We start from the raw sequence: 17,194 nt of genomic DNA, 5'->3' as shown, positions 1-17,194 counted from the left end.
ACTCGTGTGCACTGCGGGTTGTCAAGAGGGAACTGCCACAAGGTAGACAATCCGAGGTACAATTCGACCGCCACGCAGATGCACTAATCCCCCCCCCGACTCTCAGTTGCCCTGTACCAACAAATGAATTGTCGAGTTCTACACCACTGAAGACTGTCCCCAGGAGGTGCAGGCTGCGTCCGCCATGTACTATACATTTGAAAACCCGAAGAGTGATGTGCTGATGTTTCCAGAGGTTGATTGGTGGACCACAACAGACCTCACATTTGAGCACCTTCGGCGTGATATACAAATGTTCCCAGAGGTTGACTGGTCCAACACAGAGAGCCTACTGCGATCCTTGTTGTGGTTAGATGAAGACTTTGACAGCCCACCCTATGTATTTCCTACGCCCATGGATTTTGCAGTTTTCCTATAGATGAATGTGATGGCAATGTACTGTAAGCTGTGTATTTGTGTAATGTCGATAATAAAGAGCGAACAGCAATGTTTCACGTGTTGACCTTCTTGTTATCTCTAGGCTCATTGTATTCATGGTGTACAATAACCACAAACCTCAAGTATGGTTCAATCGAACTTTATTCTCCTCACATGTTGAAGGTGTATAAGCAGCCAGATGTCTATTCACAATATGGTCGGTAAGGTAAGCATTGCAATTCCAGCGCATCCAGACACATGTCGAAAGTACTCTACAAAGCCGCGCTGGGAAGAATCGAGAATGCGCACACATTAGATTAAACCTTACAGAGTGAGAATCTTTGGACAGAAGTAAGAATGCACGTGAATACGATTAAACCCTTCAGAGCAAGAAGAGTTGAACCACTTGGTCTGTAGTATAACGCCATGGAAAATAAAAGCCTGTGCGTTGCCCTCATACTGTCCTCATACTATAAGTCAAAGTCAAATTTATTGTCATTTCGCCACATGTACAGGACATACATAGAATTAAAATACAGTTTCCCTCTGCCCTTACGCAGTAAACATGTACATTTAAGAATTTAAAGAATGTAATAAGTAAAGCAACATTTACCTTTTAATATAAGAATACATTAAAATGTATAGAAACAATTAATAAAATCTTGTATTGCGGGCGTTGTGTTACTTTGTAGCGCCGTCTTGAAAACAGCACAAGGGGTCGACGTGAACGGGTAGTAACACATCTTTATTACATGCAATTGATTGCCACGGGTTATGTCCTGAGCTGTGACCTAGAAAGGAGTAACACGTAATCCTGTTTTTGTATTCGCTTGGCGTGTCACTCACTGGTCACGGTACGAACACTCGTCACTGGTCACGGATCGTCTTACACCTTGAGCACGACAAAGACGATATCAGACGCAGAGACTCCTGCACTTCAAGGTCGACAAAGGAACTGATGCACACCACACAGCCCTGTGTCAATAACCCCTTGATTTCACTCAGCTCCGTCTTTGTGAACTTGCCAGTCTTTAGCTCTCGGCAGAGCGACATCAGTCTGTCTTCCAGACAGAGCCCCTCCTCAGCCTTCGTCACACAGACCTGTATTACTCCAAGCAAGCAGCAGACAGCGATGCATTTCCACCGGCTGAAGCGTAGCAACTTGACATCAAGTGTGGTTCTGGATAGTAACTCGGCAGCTATAGTCGTCACCTCTTGGTTGAGACTCTCTGCATTTGCCTGCGTACATGGTGTTTGCGTACTAAGGTGATCCAGGATCAGATACCTGCACAGTACACTGATGCAATTTTCCGCATTTGCGGGGAAAACGGCGCCCCTCAACTTGCTGAGTATCCTCATCTCAGCCTCTTTTATCGCGAATGCATCTGACAGTAGGAACACGTCGACCTTGGGTTTGCCCGTGTTGCATGCGGAAGGGTCTGCCAGCAGTGCCTTGTTGACCCAGTCGTTACACTGGCACAGGTCCTCCACATCAATCACTGTGTACACAGCGTGCATCTTGACAGAGAGCGATAGGCACGCTGCTCGTATGTTAGCCGTGTTCTCCAACAGCCGACCAAGGTCCTCGCCTTGGTCCACACAGGTGGTTAAGTATCTGTCCATGACATTCACAGCCGGCATGAGGACGGAGTGGTGTTTATTTTTGCCCACCGACTGGACTGGTATGATGTTAGCAAACCAGCTAACGGCCGCCAGTCTATTGCTCTGGAAGTCTGTGACCGCATGACCGATTAGGTCCTCAGGGTTGGGGTGATCGATCCCTGTCCTGTTTGCCGCATTTCTAATGTGCATATCGAATTGGTCAGTCAAAGCTTGCTTCAGCTCAACCTTTCCCATTGCTGGCAAACCAAAGTCCAATTTGGGAAATTTGAACACGTGGAAATCCGGAGGATTAAACTGGTCCTGCTCATCCCAGAACGCCTCCATGGTGGACATTTGCCGCTTCCTCCTGGACTTGGAGGGCTTCCGAGCAGTTACGGTTATAGAATGTGCCTTTCCTACACTATCACCGTCCTCATTGGTTGGTTTAATTTCAACGTCTCACGGTGTTCAGTGTGAATAGTAGCTTATAGCCTAAGTACTACACTTCACCCTTAATAAAATCAATCCTCGGATCATAGTACTGAGTATCCAACAGGGCTGACACATCCAGCCGAGACTTCTACCACAAGGGCCTCTCCACCATGCCCCGGTTTCACCTGCTGGTTCTCTGCTGAACCAAAGTAATAAAATCTCCATTGCTGTTATACACGTGGGTTAGGGTTAGGGTTAGGGTTACTCTTACATTGGTGGAACTAGTTTTATATGCATATAAATAACTTGAGGTCAGAAAACGGTAGCTAGAATCGGCCAAGTGGTGGTGAGGGGGGTGTTGGGTGTAACTACACGGGATGTTGTGGGTTGCTTGTCAGCCCTCAGCTAAGGAACCTATTGCTGACACTTCAGAGAGTCTCTCTACAATGGCCACTCGGTCACAGGTAGACATTGTCGCAGGTGTACCTCATCACGTCTGTGGTAAGAATAACCAGATGAGACAGTGAACGGCTATGCTTTAACTCAGCGATTTATTTGCAAAAACAACAGAAAACACACATATGACATTGTATTACATTCGATTACAAGGTGTCCACAAAGCTCACAAAAACAACTCTGATCTTGGGAGGGTCACTTGATTGCAAATTAATGATCATGTTCAATCACGCGCAGTTAAAGACACTGTCAGTCCCCTGAACGTAGCACATGGGGCTCCAGATGACAGCGTCGCCGACGATGGAGCGGATGGTGCTTCGCAAGGTCTCCAAGAGTGTGTAGTCTACGACTGTTATATATCGCATCAGAAGCACTACTATGTATTTGGCTAGCTTCTGATTGCGTTCGTGAAACCTGCCAGTCTGATACTTCCCCAGCCACGACTGCACGTCTGTGTGATCCTGGTCTCTTTGGAAAATGCAGGCCAACCCGTCCACGATGGCCTCGACCACGCTTGTGTCATCCATAGGACCCTCGGCAAAGTGCTCTGGATGATGGGGGTTGGTCTCATAATGATGCTTAAATCCAAGGTCGTCCAAAGCTGTCACCGATTCAGCGATTGAGAACCGTTGTTTGAGTGGGTTGGAGCCGTGATGTCCGTACTGCTCCATCTTCTTATATTCGATTTGAACGCCCATCATACCAGCGCACGCAATCGTTTCCATCACACCGGTCTTGCTCGAGTCGTGGCATGCGATGTTTCTCACGTAGTGACGATCAGCCAGCAGGTGCACAACATCTTCACTGTGCCTCGTTGCTCGTTCTAGGGCTCTGGCAACCACCACACCGATGATGGTCACAAACATGTTGTGTGACAGAAAGGCCTTATTGTGCTCACTCACGGGTAGACACTCCGTCAGGGCTTTCTCACAGGTTTCCTCCCAGATCTTAGTCTTCCAAGCAAAATGCAGACAGTGAACCAGTTTGACAGTCTCACACGGGCTTTTGGGCAACATGATCACCACGTTTTTTGCGCGTGCCATTTGTACAATATCACAAATTGCATTGGTCACTGTATATCTTGTGCTGGTAGGTGCAGCGTTAGCGGATGTCATCGTGTCTCTCCTGACCGTACGCGTGACAACATATACAAGCTAGCAGTGAAGTCGAAGTCCGTGTCAGCCAAGGGGTTTCGGCAGAGTGCTGTTAATACACAGTGTGACATACAATGGTGGCAGCAGACAAGAAACATGAGTTGTATTCAGAAAATCATTTTGGGTTCTACAGGTGTTTCAGGTTAAAAAAGGGGAAGAGACCAGAACATACAATTCACTACAATGAACTTATGGCCCTGAGTCTTAAACAAAAAAGGTTATAGGCGTAATTATAGTGTCAGACAAATCACACTGTCACTTGCACTATCTGTTACTGGGCCTTAGTCCCAAGGTCCGAGGGGGGAACACAAGGAGAACAACAACAGTCCGATAGAGAGCATTAGCGTGGAGGCGAATGGCCGTGGTGATGAATTTGTCACAGTCTCATCGGCTCGTTGGACCACTTTCCTCGGGGCGGTGCAGTTGGTGACAGAGAAAACGTGGTCCTCGTTAAGGTCAAGCACCGCAGCGGCTCTCAGGCAGTGGTAGGTCCCAGTGTGGTTGCATGTCTCGTCGTGGATCAGGAGGGCTTTGGTACTAGTCAAGCTGTAATTCACAGCTGACTTTATCCAGTGTACATACGTCTGGTTTTCCTCGATGCGATACAACGGTACTATTTCGTTGACCGACCTCTCCAGGTACCACATCGTGAAGAGAAAGTGCTCAGAGTTCTTGCTCGGACATTCCAGTATCACAGTACGTCCCGAGGCTACAGCTTGTGAGGAGGCGCTGGGCCCGAACCTCATCGAGCCAGGCTCCATTGTAGCAGTGGCGTTCACAATCTGGGCCCCTGCGAACGCAAGGTTCACCGCCAGTGTAACAAGTACATAGCTGAAGGGTGTCGTAAAAGCCATCGCTTACTCCCACTATGGCACAGTAAGACTTTGGTCAGTGTGTGAACATAAATACTCATTTGTTTCTATTCAGTTTTACATCGTCGCAAGCGTAGACCGAAATGTACGCACACATACACAGATTTACAGGAGGGCCACCGATCTCTTGGTCCTCACGGCCACATCCCGGGTCTGTGTACCAGACCTCAGTTTAACTATCAAAACAATCAATAAGGGGCATGTTAGAGCGGAGAAGCAGACCGACGCCGCGGCCATGAACTGGCTGCGGCCTATCACGCGCTCACAGTCGCAGTGTTTGGTCCCTTGCGATTGTGCTTTATCAATGTATTTTGTAGCGACGCCCCTCAGGGCCACCATGTCGCGTAACACGGTCTGTCCCCGTAGCATCAGCTCAGACGACCGAGCCGCTAGGTCTTGAACGCTAGCGAGGGACGTTTGTATGTCAGTCTTGGAAAGAGAGTGCACCTTCCTGAGTACCCTTGGACTCTGTGCCACCCAGACCGGACTCGGGTCGTATGCCGTCCTTAACGTGTAGGTGTCCGACCCTGGCTGGTAGCAGATAGACTCGAAGCACGGGCCGCCGCACACCACGGGGCAAGCTAAGCTCACCTCGCCGTTCTCGTTGACCGCACAGGCTGAGACCGTCTCATTGTCGGGTTCCAAAGGTTCGCACACCCCCCTCGAGTCGCACAGGGGCAACGCGTAGTTTGCGTGCCCGTCGCTCACCATGGGCCTGCTCAGCCAGCATGTGCGGTTACCATTGGAAGAATCCACGAACGGCATGTACCAGTGGGAGAGCGCCACCAGGATCCACCTGTCCCTCTCGACAACCATCACTAGCCTGTAGGATGAGGGTGAATTACTCGCCACGGGTACGTCTGTGTAAGACTCGGTGACGAAGCCGGGTTCGCACCCGGTCATGTCCGACCTGTGTAAACCCTGCGCGCAAGCCAGCAGCTGGTGGTAAGCTCCCCGCAAGGCGAACGTGACTGCGTTGAGCTGGACGGCCACATTCAACGCGCCGCTCTTCCAAGCGTCCAGCGCCAATGCGAAGGTCCACGTCTCGTTGAACCCCGAGAACCGATGGTCCTCTAACAGAGGTTTCATGTGCAGGGGGGAGTACGCGGACCCGCCCGAGAGTTGTTTCGCCAGGTTGTCAGAGGCTTCGTCCATCCAGCTCCTGTAAGGTTCCATCACGTCCACGACTTGAGAATCCGCACCCGATTCCTCGGCGTAACGGGACAGGAGTCTGGACACGGGGTGGGATGCGCTCCAGTGCCGCTTGATGATGCGCGTTGCCATGAGAGCAGCTAGATCACTGAAGACTGCATCTAGCGAAGCACTGGCCCTGTTGTACTCGAGCATAGCTGTTTTCAGTGCGGCGTTCGCATCGTGCAAGGTGCCGGCAGAGCACACAAGAGCACAGTCTCGATTATTATGGTCAGGTAGGTCTCTGCAGGCCACGCGTGAACACTCGGGGTAACCGACCTCAAGCTTGGTCGGTTTGAGCCCGAGGAAGAAATGGTAAGCGAGGTAGGCGCTGCGTGTCTCGGGAGTGCGAATCTTCCATTGGCCAGGGGGAAGTATCACCCTGTGATCAGGGAAGTCATGTGCACTGGCGGTCAGCGGAGAGCGTTGAGCGAACATGGCGTGCAGACTAACCACCAGAGTGCGTAGCAAATACATGATCCTCGTCATGACAGGGAGGTGTGGGGTTTCATTGCAGTTTCCTATATCGTAGCTGTTCCCCACATGGAGAACGTTTACCCGCGCAGCACAGCGTCGCCAGTAACGAAATGTTGATTAATATAGCGAGTAGGTTACCACTCAGACACAGTGCAGAGGTGTGGGCGGACATGTGCTGCGCGCGTCTCACCGTCAGCTCCGCCGTCTTCTCATCCCTCTCCATCATCGAGCCCAGTTGAGAGAACATATCCGTCTGATCCCTGGAGGAGTTGCTCATCGCACTTACACAGTGGTACGCGCTCCGAAGGTATGTCTCGGAAGACGGTAGGTGACCGGCAACAACCTGGTCCGCGTCAAGGCAATACAGCAGCGTGAGCCGTCTCGCCGTCCACTCGATGACCTGTCCCACCTCCGTCACGTACTTTGTCACCGCTGAGGTCAGAGGCTCTTCTCTGCGCGCGTAGTACGCCGGTGTGGGTTGAGGGAGGGGAGGCCGCGTCGAGCCGAAAGAGAACGGTTCCAGGTCACACGGGATCGTAACGCTTTTCGCACCGTGGTGAACTTGAAGTATCATTCTCAGCAATATTCCATCATCCGAGTCCGCTAGTTTAGAGATTGCTATCAGGTAGCCTGTGCCTCCTGGGGGCCAACCGTTATCCGCGTGGTCTCCTAACTCCATGCATGAACCGGAGCCTCTGATGCACTCTGCGGTTTTTGAGATCAGGTGCATCGCCAGCGTACCCCGCGAACCTCGGCGAGAAGGTAGGGCGTTGCGGTTGTGCACCGCAGCGTCGCTGCGAAGCCAGTCCTTTTCCTCTGTCGTCAGTGCATTTATGCTGAGCCAAAGACTCGCGTTCAGCACACACTGGAGAAGAGAGTCCCTGCGTTGCCTGGGGATCGGCAACGTCACAGACACCCTAGCGCGGTGCACGGCACCGCTAATGTAACTCTCGCAACCTTGTCGGCCAGTCTCATCGCCATACTTCTCGCTCCGTACGCCAAAGGGCGGTAACCTGAGAACCTCGCTCCGCACAAACGTAGACGGTGAATGGACGCAGATTATGTTCCTATCCTGATCAGCGAACGCCACCATGCCCTTGTGATTCAATTGGACGACCTGCGCCCCGTGCGGTATGGACTTGACAGTCTTGACTGTGTCCCAGATGATGAGTTTGCCGAGGTGTAAAGGTGCGCCTACATTCATGTCTGAGGACAGGCCCAGTCTCAGGTTGGGGATGTCAGGAACTGAGGCAAAGCTTTTGGTCAGAGGCAGCCCCTCGGTCACGCTCTGGAAGAAGATACCACCCTCCAGTTTGTACACTCCGTCCACGTGGGCGTAAGAGTGTCCACCATCTCCGAAGCTCGAGCTCCTGATGTAGCGGTAATGCAGGGTCTGTAATTCTGCGGCTGCCGAACTGACTACGCGCGACAGCTCGATGAAGGTCAGTCCTCCGCCCGAGTTGCCAAAGGTGTAGTCAAGGTGTCCCAGCGAGTATCTGCGCACTCCCCACTTGGCCATGTCCCGGATGATTTCAGTGAGGTTTCCCATAGAGTAGTGTATCCTTTGACCATCCCAGTCCCAACTCGTGTTCCCACGGACGTGTCTGTTGATGAGGCGAACCGACTCACAGCTGTCGGGGACGTAGTCGGCCGAGGGTATGGAAACCACTATCCCCGCACGGTTGTTGGATCTCCTGCACAGTTCCTCGAAGACCAAGAGTCCTGTCCTCTCTGGGTACTGTTCGTTGGGGGGCATCCTGACGGCAAATGACTCCTCGGTGTCATACTCTCCTGACATCCAGCGACCAGGTGCCACTCGCTCGCAGTCTCCGGCGGTCTTAGGGAACACGGATATGGCGTCCAGGTCCAGGAAGGCTCCGTGCGAGGACACGAGCAGGCCCAACTCCTGCAACGTGTTCTCAGCTTGCTTCTGCTCAGGTGTCCAAGGCAGTGGTTGATTGCACCGTCGAAACCCCAGCATTGAGCCCGTGACGTCCGCAGCTTCTGCCGGCTGTACGCTGTCCAGGCAGATGAACAAGATCTCGTCTCTGGACTGGCACGTGATGCAATGCTGTGAGTGCAGTGGCAAAACATCCTGGCAGTGTGGAATGGGATCTTCGATACCCCGCCTATACAGCAGGTTGTAGTACTGGTCATATATGGACCTCAGCATGAAACATCTCTCCCCGCTTCTGCATTTAAAGTGATTGTACCCTGGCGGCTGGTGGGCTCTGGTCCGCATGATGCGTGCGACCTCCCCCGCTGACAGCCCTGGGATCAACTGGAACCTGGAACCGTACAGGTTTTTGATCGCCGCAATGTCTCCCGACTTTAAGGTGTCAACGTCGACGTCGATGACCACCACTCTCACAGCTCGGCTCTGCTGCGACTGGAAGGCCAATATCCAGTCAAGCGTGGCTGCGAGCTCTTCCTGGTTTGGTGTTGATCGGCGGGAAGAATGCCGGAATCTGAGCTTGACACCAATCTCATCAGCCCAGCCTTGGGAAATTATATTTTTCAGTGTGTCCTCTGCCGCCAGCGGAATGTACAACCAGTGCCTGGTCGCCGCGCCCCTCTCTGTTAGGGCTCTCACGGCTTTGGGCAGGAACTCATCCTCACTGAAACCACTGGCAGGCTTTGCTTTCCAGATGTCAAATTCCACAAGTACAACATCGCATCGCATCACATCTAGAGGCTTGGACGGAGCGTCTCGCCTTGGGCCATGCGAAAATGCGAACACGTCCTTCGTGACCAGACAGAAGCGTTCGGTTTTAGGTGGTGCAGAGCCATACAGGACCCTACCCTGGTCCCTTACGGAGGTGTCTGGGTCGTCGTGTGTTACGTGCAGTGTCCAGTCGTTGTTGCTGCCCTCTACTCCTTTGGACATATGCGCAAAAGGGCTTGAGATGCAGGTCGGTGAGCACAGCCCATTGGGGTTGATGTAGTCCAGAAGGGCCCTGGTGCAATTGCAGGCTGGGTTCAGCTCCGGTTTCCACAAGCACTTGATGTCCAGACCCTTGTGCAAGAACAACGGCGCGCGCGCACCATCCCTGAGGCTGACCTCGACAGCGACGTACACGGAGTCAAACGCACCGCACTGGAAGTCTGACACGACCAGGGAAATGTCCACCGCGTACACGAAGAAACCGTCAGAAACCCTTTTAGTCCAGTCCTTGCCTCCCGTGATGTTGTCTTGCCGGTTCAAAGACGCGATGCCCGTATTCTCGGTTGAAAACACCAAATGAGCCACCCCCTTCTTGAGCGTATACCACCTCAGCCTCCTGGGTTTATATCTGTGCAAGGTGCCGGCGGGGACAGTGAGTCTAGTCTGTATGACGAGCTTGTCCCGATCCGCCACCCACCATGGATCGGGTTGCAGGAACTCAACAGATACAGTGGGCACCACATAACCAGTGACAAACGGTCTGACCACCGTGTCGTACAGACGCTTGGCTGTGGCATATAGGAAAAGTTTGTTCAGCCTCGTGTACAAGAATTCGGCTGGCAAAGACATGTCACCTAGCGTGTCCTCTAAGCGGAATACGCAGTCGTCCACGCTGTCAGGATGTTTGATGTCTCTGCACAGCCGTTCAACCTCTGACATGCTAATGCCCCGCACCCAGAGCAAAGTCAGCTCCCTGATCGTAACGAGGAGAGGGCCAGACTGCACGGTGGACAAGAGATGCGATACCTTGAAATGTTCGGGGCGTCCGCAAACCTTGTCGTGCCAGGCCGTGCCGGGTAGCATCACACTCTGGCCTTGGGGACAAGAGACTCGGTGCTGCAGACAACGCTCCTTACCTTGATACAGCCCCACGTAATACCCTGTTGGACACATCCGGGCACATCTCTGGCCGAGTCTGGAACCAAAGGTGACAGTGGGATGCCCTGGAGGACACCGGTAAACGCAAACCAAATCTGTTGTGTCCCTGCACTCAAGCAGCGCATGCGACGGTCTGCCTTTGGAGGCGCATGGGTTAAAGTCGGCAAAACATTTGTTGAAGCTGCTCGTGTCCAACACGGTATCGCGTACCCCGACGCTCACCGCAGAGCCGATCCACAGAGCCGGTAGCAGACATATCAGCGGAGGCAGAGACATCGCCGCCGTTTTCACCGATGGAGGACATTGGCGGATTAACAGATCGGTTATTTTTTAAGGGAAAGCCACGGACCGAGCCAGGCTCTGCTACAGGATGCTGAAGACTTGATTGATGTGATTGTTGCTGTGATCTCACCTCGGTGTATGTATTCTGTTTCTGTGTTTATGGCACTGTGATGAGTAAAAGTATCAAGTAAAACAGACTGAACGACATAACACTCGGACTTTGGTTTCTTTCAATATTTTTAATTTAATAACATGACAGATCATGACATACATAGATACATAGATAGATAGATGTGTACATACATACATACATACACACATACACATCAAGGTACAAAACATTTCGGTCTCGTTTGCGTAGCAAAGACCAGAGCGCCCAGCTTGGACTTGGTGTGTACTCTGTTGTGTATAGGACAAGGGTAGGTCGAGGACCTCTCATTCGCCTGGACACAAAAGAATCCCGATCCGTTCTCCCTGATAGTCACCGGGACACCCCAGAGCAACGCCAGCCTCCGCGCTTCGCTTTCCACCCGAGCTTGATCCGGCGCTTGCCCGAGCACGGACACTGAGGGTTGAGAGCACCCACGGGCTTTCAAGACACCTCGGAAACGAGTCCCCAGTGATGTTACATCGGCCAGTATGGGATTGGAGGAAAGTCCCACGGAAAGGGACAGTGGGCTCTCGCAGCCCGGGTCTTCTATGTCTGGAGAGTTGAACGTGTCCACGTACTCGAACCCGGAGTCCTCCTTGTAGCAGTTGGGCAGCCGTACGCACTTCTTACACGTGTACGGGGCCTTGTCAATGGACGAACGCCTGTTCTCCGCGCTGTCCGCGCTGAGCCTCAGATACCTAGACCCGGAGGAAGCGCCTCCTTTTCTCATCGCTTTACCCAAGTCGCACAGTCCGCACGCCCCGGCGGCGGCCGGGTAGGAGAGTAGAACGTAGTACAAAGAAACCTTCTCCATCTCGTCAAGCAAAGGTCTGTACGCGTCTATCCCCTCGAAACTGCAGAGTTCTACTGGCAGGTACCACAGCATCCTCAGGCTCAGCTTCGACTTGGCGGAGGAGCCCCTTACATACACCGCGATCTTACCCACCACTTGGGCCAGCTCTCTGAGATACTGGTCACGCTCCAGCTCGCCCATTGTCACTTTCACTAATCTCAACAGAGATTCCACTATCACCAGGACTAGACTCGTGGCCAAAGCCTCAGAGACTTTACGCTTGGTGGAGAGGTCCGCTTGTGTCGCAAATTTGTGGTTGCATTTCTGACAACACTTGAGGTCCACGTCTAGGTTCAGTCTGCTGACGGGCCGGCCGGGCAGAAATACCTCGTTGTAGCACGGAAATTGTTTTGCGTCTCGTTTAGCCGATGGTGGCGGACACTCGATGGTGCTCAAGTGTCCTCTGGACGTGACCACGTACCGGCGCGCCGTCTTACCAGTTGCCGGGTCCACGGGGTCTTCCATGAGAAGCACTGGGTTGACAGAGCCCCATTGTTCATGAGACGGCAGCACCCCGAGGGATTCACGGGTGCGCTTTAGACAGTAGCTTACCAAGTCGTCAAATTTCAGATCGTCGCTCAGGTGCAGCGTGAATGCGTTAGGGAAAGATATCGGGCCGTCCGTCAGAGTCCCCAGTAGGTTGTTGAAAGTCTGGACCGTGGTCACAGTGAACAGGGTTTCGTCCTCGGTACAAGGCGAAAGGGTAGCCGGCCCAGGCTGCTCGCTGACGCTCGGTTCACTCGGCTGCCTTTCGGGGGATTCGGCTCCCTCGCCGCCAAGGTCCAGTGCGAACTGCACCTCGCTGACGCTCGGTTCACTCGACTGCCTTTCGGGGGACTCTGCTTCCTCGCCGCCAAGGTCCAGTGCGAACTGCACCTCGCCGCATCCTCGCTCTTCTCCCCGCACCTTCCTTTCGTAGTCGGGGTACCTCCACTGCGAAAACGAGACGTGATCCGTTCCCACCACAGAGACACCGTGGACAGACTGATGATCCTGAACACTGCGGTCCAGCAGCCCCCCCTTGGCTATCATCTCTGCCAGTTCGGGCGGTTCCGGGCTAGCCTTGTCAGAGTAGTGCAAGCCGAGCGCTCTGTTGAACAGAGGGTAGTGGTGCATGATCTCGTACTTCCTGCTGAGCATCTCGTCAACGGTCTGGACAAAGAGAGAGCACACGCGGGATCCCAGATGCAATTCCTCGTCTTGCGTGTCATGCGTGTAATGCGCCAAGAAGGCAGCGCACCGGACACCCTTTGCCATGCACATGTCCTTCAGACTGACCTGCGTAGCCACCGATTGCGGGTCTCTGAGCGGCTCCTGGAAACGTATCTCACGCTCCAGTGTGCAGGTTGAGCTCCCCATGCCGAGGACAGTGAAATCTTCAAGTACCAGCACGGGTAGACAGGTCGTCGTGCCTTCGAAGCTGGAGGCAACCGGGTACACGCGCAGTGAGTCGCCTTTTCGCAAAAAGAGAGCCACAGCCCGTGTGTTCCACACGCACCACTCTTCGCCGGAGCCGCCTCTGGTCAAGTACCATGTAGCGGGATGCCACAGCTGTCTGTCTACGCAGCTCGTGGACTCTCTCAGCTTCGGCCTTTCTGTTTCGGGGGTGTGCGACATGGCTTCCCGGAAAACAGCAGAAAACAGTCACCAAACACAGACTGGGTAATGTACTCAGGGAAAGGCTGTTCGGTTGTCCCTTATAAATTAAATAAAAACAAAAATTGGGTTGGAGATTCTACAACTGTGTCATTACCACTTAATGGTGAGTGTGTGTGTGTGTGTTTTGTGTGAAAACTGCAAGGAAAAAACAGAACATAGTACACACTCACCATCAAGTGGTAATGACACACACGCTCACACACACACACACACACACACACACACACACACACACACACACACACACACACGTCAGCAAACCGAGAGCCTGTTGGTAGCCGGCTCGAATATGTAGACACTGTGCGGTGGGTTACCGTACAGCACTCTGTTTAACAGCGGGTTACTTCCTCCGGACAAAACGATAGTGAGCACATGCTGGGCTCAGACACTGTCCCTCATCCTCCTTTTGCTAGACTCTCTGCACCATTCCCAAAGCTGGAATGGTACTTACCCGCTTACCCGTACCTGGGACAGACCCAGTGTGACAGAAAAGTGGACAAAGAAAAGGAAACCTGAGAAAAGACAGGGCATAAAAGAATAGAACCTCGTCTCTGTGTCAATGTGAAACGCGCACACACGCACAAGCAGCGATACTCACATCGTTGCTGGAAGACAAGAAGTGAGCGAACGAAGATCCCTTGTATGCCGGCTCAAATCTGTAAATCCTGTTTTCTGGGTTACCACAGATGCTAATGGGTTTCTCTGTGTGTCTGAAAGAAGGCAACTGTTGCAGTTCCTCCATTGCGCGCTCCACGCCCAATCTCAGGGTGGTGCACATGTGTTTATTCTGAGCCTGCACCATTACATTGATGTCCAAGTGTAGGAGCACCGCTGCCAGTAACAGCCTCATCATCAAGCTCTTGCCACACTGTCTCGGGGCTAGGCACAATGTGTAAGGGTTTGCGTAGCGAGAGAACTCCCTCTCCACGTGGTGAAGGTGACTGAGGGCAGGCTTGATGTAGTCGTAGTTCTCTGAGCCCAGCGGTGCTAGGCCCAGCTTGTACAGCAGAGCGTGCTTATACTTGAAGAGAGCGTCACCGAACTGGCTCCCTGTGACACCCAACACGACACCCCTGAAGAGCTCTAGTTGAAAGGGTTCCATCCTCATGCCCTTGACTTGGAAATATTCAAACACCCGGGACGTCAAACGCTCGAAGCGGTACATGATAGAGCTGGATTTGTCCTCCGTCGATTCTCCGTGAAGCTGCAACTCGAGTATCCTAGCCTTGGCTCCCTCTAACCCGAGATCCTTTATCAACGCTGCTTGTGCGAAGCGGTCTTTCCTCAGACGACTGAATTCGGTCATTCTCTCGTTCTCTGTATGCTCCCGCTCTCGACTCCTGTCGTCCATTGAAAGTCTGGCTCTCACGCAATCCACAGCCACAATAACGCACGCACGCCGAGAGTTATCGATGGGGTCTCTCACCGACTCGCTGAGCAACCACGAGGTCTCGTCCGGGTCCGTGGATAGCGCTCGATGGTGGTCTCGTAAGCCTGCGGGCGCGTTACACCCGGAGCTTTGGTGGCGCCGCAGGGAAGAGGACATTCTCATTCTGTGCCCAAGTGAATGCATCACAGACAGCGTTTCCATGTGTCACGCGGCCAAGGAGAGGACAAATCCCACGAAATGTACTGTAGTGAGGTTTTTGTTACCGGTGAAGATTCACTTCAGATACTGTTGGCTTTTCTCGGGTATACCCTGGGACAACGGCAAACACACGGGCAACAGACCGTTACTGTTAACCGATCGGGAACTGCTTGGCTTTAACCGCACGCTGATGTCAGGGGGCGATCCCCGGCTGTGCAGGCAGGTGTGCTATGACAGAGCGATGGACTGCCGGCAAGGTATGAAAGCTTTCTGGTTGACCACTGGCGGGCGGCTGGTCTATGTAGAGAAACCCTCCGAAGACATCAAGTTCCGCATACTCAGACAGCAAAATTTGCGCGATGCCTTGTCCCTGTGGAACACCGACCCGCAGCTGTGCGGGGAACCGATGAGAGCCTCGGCCGTGGCTCACAAAAACCTCACAGAGATATGTGGCCAGGCAGTGAGTTTGAGCCGAGGTCGGTTCTACAACCTGTACGCCAATTACCCTCTTCCGATCAACACGGAGCGCGTAGAGGGCGCGTCGCCGGAATCGATCCGGGTCGAGGAAAAGAGCATCGAAGCCACGGGGATACGGGACGGTGGGGCTTTACTCCTCGAGCTGCAGCCTCTGTACACGGCTTATTTCAGCTTACTCTCAGCAGACAACTCGAGACACAACTGGCTGAGGGAGAGGGTCTCGCTTCTGGAAGCTCAATGGTTGGTGCAAGAGGACTGTTCGGAGTTGCAGTTTTCACTGGACCTGAGGAGGAACTGGTTTAAAAGAATGCTTGTTAGACTGGCCATGTTTCTGGGAATGTCATGAAGCAAACCAGGCACACAGAACTCCCGTTGGGTTGGCTCTCCCACGGAGCTCCGGTCAGAGTAACACCAGAGGGATTTAGCAGAACTCCAGCTGGGCAAGACAGACTGCCCGTTGGAGTCCTGCTACAGGGCTTTACAAAGGGGGCGCACTGACACTGCTCACTCTGAGTCTGACCATTGAAGACTTAAAAAGGGATAGGGGTGATATTAATTAGCTCAACGCCCAGTCCCTCACTCTCATTCGGTGCATCAGAATCACCAGAGCTAGAACGATGTTTCTCGCCCACCTCATACGCACCGTGATGAGAAAGGCCCACACGGACGACGCGAAAAAGAAAAAGATGGCCAACAGGTGGGCCTCGCAGATGCGCTGCCACCGCTTTTGCGAAAAGCTGAGCAAGGCCCAGCGATACATGCGCTGCAAACCCAACGGTCACCACGTTTTCTTTAAGCACCGCAGCACGTATGGGATGCTACTGAACGGCAGAGACAGTACGCTTTGCTACACCATTCGACCGAACGAGGACTACAGCTCATATATCGTGTGTACCCCGGAGGGAGAGAAGATGTATTGCAACGACATAGCAGAGGTTTTGGAGCAATGCGATGGCAGCCGCAAAGACTACGAGAACATCCGGAACGTCGACTGGGTCGGGACGTATGCAGAGGCGCAGGGTAGGAACCGCAAGGGCGCCTCCGGGCGTGACCACGAGGACGTCGAAGATCCCTCGGATCCCATCTACGAGTGCATCGGAAACGCTGAGTGGGCCGAGACGTCTGCAGAGGCGCAGGGTAGGGACAGCGAGGGCGCCTCCGGGCGTCACTACGAGGACGTCGAAGATCCCTCGGATCCCATCTACGAGTGCATTGGAAACGTTGAGTGGGCCGAGACGTCTGCAGAGGCGCAGGGTAGGGACCGCGAGGGCGCCTCCGGGCGTCACTACGAGGACGTCGAAGATCCCTCGGATCCCATCTACGAGTGCATGGGAAACGCTGAGTGGGCCGAGACGTCTGCAGAGGCGCAGGGTAGGGACCGCGAGGGCGCCTCCGGGCGTCACTACGAGGACGTCGAAGATCCCTCGGATCCCATCTACGAGTGCATGGGAAACGCTGAGTGGGCCGAGACGTCTGCAGAGGCGCAGGGTAGGGACCGCGAGGGCGCCTCCGGGCGTCACTACGAGGACGTCGAAGATCCCTCGGATCCCATCTACGAGTGCATGGGAAACGTTGAGTGGGCCGAGACGTCTGCAGAGGCGCAGGGTAGGGACCGCGAGGGCGCCTCCGGGCGTCACTACGAGGACGTCGAAGATCCCTCGGATCCCATCTACGAGTGCATTGGAAACGCTGAGTGGGCCGAGACGTCTGCAGAGGCGCAGGGTAGGGACCGCGAGGGCGCCTCCGGGCGTCACTACGAG

The sequence above is a fragment of the Microchirus variegatus genome, assembly GCF_963457635.1.
Source record: "Microchirus variegatus genome assembly, chromosome: 11".
Lineage (NCBI taxonomy): Eukaryota > Metazoa > Chordata > Actinopteri > Pleuronectiformes > Soleidae > Microchirus > Microchirus variegatus.
This window is presented reverse-complemented; position numbering follows the sequence as displayed.